A 3,390-nucleotide genomic window follows, 5' to 3' on the forward strand; every position below is an offset into this window, starting at 1 on the left:
AGAGTGTGTGTGAGTGTGAGTGAGAGTGTGTGTGAGTGTGAGAGTGTGTGTGAGAGTGTGTGTGAGTGAGAATGAGAGAGAGTGAGAGAGAGTGTGAGTGTGTGTGAGTGAGAGTGAGTGAGAGTGTGTGTGAGAGAGAGTGAGTGTGAGAGAGAGTGAGTGTGTGAGTGTGTGAATGAGAGTGAGAGAGAGTGTGAGTGTGTGTGAATGAGAGAGAGAGAGACTGAGAGAGAGAGTGTGAGAGAGAGAGAGACTGAGAGAGAGAGTGTGAGAGAGAGAGAGACTGAGAGAGAGAGTGTGAGAGAGAGAGAGACTGAGAGAGAGAGTGTGAGAGAGAGAGAGACTGAGAGAGAGAGTGTGAGAGAGAGAGAGACTGAGAGAGAGAGTGTGAGAGAGAGAGAGACTGAGAGAGAGAGTGTGAGAGAGAGAGAGACTGAGAGAGAGAGTGTGAGAGAGAGAGAGACTGAGAGAGAGAGTGTGAGAGAGAGAGAGACTGAGAGAGAGAGTGTGAGAGAGAGAGAGACTGAGAGAGAGAGTGTGAGAGAGAGAGAGACTGAGAGAGAGAGTGTGAGAGAGAGAGAGACTGAGAGAGAGAGTGTGAGAGAGAGAGAGACTGAGAGAGAGAGTGTGAGAGAGAGAGAGACTGAGAGAGAGAGTGTGAGAGAGAGAGAGACTGAGAGAGAGAGTGTGAGAGAGAGAGAGACTGAGAGAGAGAGTGTGAGAGAGAGAGAGACTGAGAGAGAGAGTGTGAGAGAGAGAGAGACTGAGAGAGAGAGTGTGAGAGAGAGAGAGACTGAGAGAGAGAGTGTGAGAGAGAGAGAGACTGAGAGAGAGAGTGTGAGAGAGAGAGAGACTGAGAGAGAGAGTGTGAGAGAGAGAGAGACTGAGAGAGAGAGTGTGAGAGAGAGAGAGACTGAGAGAGAGAGTGTGAGAGAGAGAGAGACTGAGAGAGAGAGTGTGAGAGAGAGAGAGACTGAGAGAGAGAGTGTGAGAGAGAGAGAGACTGAGAGAGAGAGTGTGAGAGAGAGAGAGACTGAGAGAGAGAGTGTGAGAGAGAGAGAGACTGAGAGAGAGAGTGTGAGAGAGAGAGAGACTGAGAGAGAGAGTGTGAGAGAGAGAGAGACTGAGAGAGAGAGTGTGAGAGAGAGAGAGACTGAGAGAGAGAGTGTGAGAGAGAGAGAGACTGAGAGAGAGAGTGTGAGAGAGAGAGAGACTGAGAGAGAGAGTGTGAGAGAGAGAGAGACTGAGAGAGAGAGTGTGAGAGAGAGAGAGACTGAGAGAGAGAGTGTGAGAGAGAGAGAGACTGAGAGAGAGAGTGTGAGAGAGAGAGAGACTGAGAGAGAGAGTGTGAGAGAGAGAGAGACTGAGAGAGAGAGTGTGAGAGAGAGAGAGACTGAGAGAGAGAGTGTGAGAGAGAGAGAGACTGAGAGAGAGAGTGTGAGAGAGAGAGAGACTGAGAGAGAGAGTGTGAGAGAGAGAGAGACTGAGAGAGAGAGTGTGAGAGAGAGAGAGACTGAGAGAGAGAGTGTGAGAGAGAGAGAGACTGAGAGAGAGAGTGTGAGAGAGAGAGAGACTGAGAGAGAGAGTGTGAGAGAGAGAGAGACTGAGAGAGAGAGTGTGAGAGAGAGAGAGACTGAGAGAGAGAGTGTGAGAGAGAGAGAGACTGAGAGAGAGAGTGTGAGAGAGAGAGAGACTGAGAGAGAGAGTGTGAGAGAGAGAGAGACTGAGAGAGAGAGTGTGAGAGAGAGAGAGACTGAGAGAGAGAGTGTGAGAGAGAGAGAGACTGAGAGAGAGAGTGTGAGAGAGAGAGAGACTGAGAGAGAGAGTGTGAGAGAGAGAGAGACTGAGAGAGAGAGTGTGAGAGAGAGAGAGACTGAGAGAGAGAGTGTGAGAGAGAGAGAGACTGAGAGAGAGAGTGTGAGAGAGAGAGAGACTGAGAGAGAGAGTGTGAGAGAGAGAGAGACTGAGAGAGAGAGTGTGAGAGAGAGAGAGACTGAGAGAGAGAGTGTGAGAGAGAGAGAGACTGAGAGAGAGAGTGTGAGAGAGAGAGAGACTGAGAGAGAGAGTGTGAGAGAGAGAGAGACTGAGAGAGAGAGTGTGAGAGAGAGAGAGACTGAGAGAGAGAGTGTGAGAGAGAGAGAGACTGAGAGAGAGAGTGTGAGAGAGAGAGAGACTGAGAGAGAGAGTGTGAGAGAGAGAGAGACTGAGAGAGAGAGTGTGAGAGAGAGAGAGACTGAGAGAGAGAGTGTGAGAGAGAGAGAGACTGAGAGAGAGAGTGTGAGAGAGAGAGAGACTGAGAGAGAGAGTGTGAGAGAGAGAGAGACTGAGAGAGAGAGTGTGAGAGAGAGAGAGACTGAGAGAGAGAGTGTGAGAGAGAGAGAGACTGAGAGAGAGAGTGTGAGAGAGAGAGAGACTGAGAGAGAGAGTGTGAGAGAGAGAGAGACTGAGAGAGAGAGTGTGAGAGAGAGAGAGACTGAGAGAGAGAGTGTGAGAGAGAGAGAGACTGAGAGAGAGAGTGTGAGAGAGAGAGAGACTGAGAGAGAGAGTGTGAGAGAGAGAGAGACTGAGAGAGAGAGTGTGAGAGAGAGAGAGACTGAGAGAGAGAGTGTGAGAGAGAGAGAGACTGAGAGAGAGAGTGTGAGAGAGAGAGAGACTGAGAGAGAGAGTGTGAGAGAGAGAGAGACTGAGAGAGAGAGTGTGAGAGAGAGAGAGACTGAGAGAGAGAGTGTGAGAGAGAGAGAGACTGAGAGAGAGAGTGTGAGAGAGAGAGAGACTGAGAGAGAGAGTGTGAGAGAGAGAGAGACTGAGAGAGAGAGTGTGAGAGAGAGAGAGACTGAGAGAGAGAGTGTGAGAGAGAGAGAGACTGAGAGAGAGAGTGTGAGAGAGAGAGAGACTGAGAGAGAGAGTGTGAGAGAGAGAGAGACTGAGAGAGAGAGTGTGAGAGAGAGAGAGACTGAGAGAGAGAGTGTGAGAGAGAGAGAGACTGAGAGAGAGAGTGTGAGAGAGAGAGAGACTGAGAGAGAGAGTGTGAGAGAGAGAGAGACTGAGAGAGAGAGTGTGAGAGAGAGAGAGACTGAGAGAGAGAGTGTGAGAGAGAGAGAGACTGAGAGAGAGAGTGTGAGAGAGAGAGAGACTGAGAGAGAGAGTGTGAGAGAGAGAGAGACTGAGAGAGAGAGTGTGAGAGAGAGAGAGACTGAGAGAGAGAGTGTGAGAGAGAGAGAGACAGTGTGTGTGTGTGAGAGTGAGTGTGTGTGTGTGTGTGAGTGAGAGTGAGCGTGAGAGACCTGCCTTGTATCGGGACCCGCTGCGGTCTCTGGCGGTGCAGATGAGCAGATAACGGCAGCTGCTCGGAGAGCTCCGGTCCGCGTGGGTCCCGATGGGTAGCAGCGC

At 50.5% G+C, this 3,390-nt stretch overlaps 2 protein-coding genes across 6 annotated transcripts in view; one reads left to right on the forward strand and one right to left on the reverse strand.

Annotated features, from left to right (window-relative positions):
• Positions 1–3,390, reverse strand: part of LOC107573111 (leucine-rich repeat protein 1) — a 7,754-nt gene that overhangs the window by 3,653 nt on the left and 711 nt on the right. The gene's annotated exons all lie outside the window — the stretch shown is intronic.
• Positions 1–3,390, forward strand: part of klhdc2 (kelch domain containing 2) — a 9,496-nt gene that overhangs the window by 2,021 nt on the left and 4,085 nt on the right. The gene's annotated exons all lie outside the window — the stretch shown is intronic.

The sequence above is a fragment of the Sinocyclocheilus grahami genome, unplaced genomic scaffold (genome assembly GCF_001515645.1).
Source record: "Sinocyclocheilus grahami isolate Dianchi unplaced genomic scaffold, SAMN03320097.WGS_v1.1 scaffold1870.1, whole genome shotgun sequence".
Classification (NCBI taxonomy): domain Eukaryota; kingdom Metazoa; phylum Chordata; class Actinopteri; order Cypriniformes; family Cyprinidae; genus Sinocyclocheilus; species Sinocyclocheilus grahami.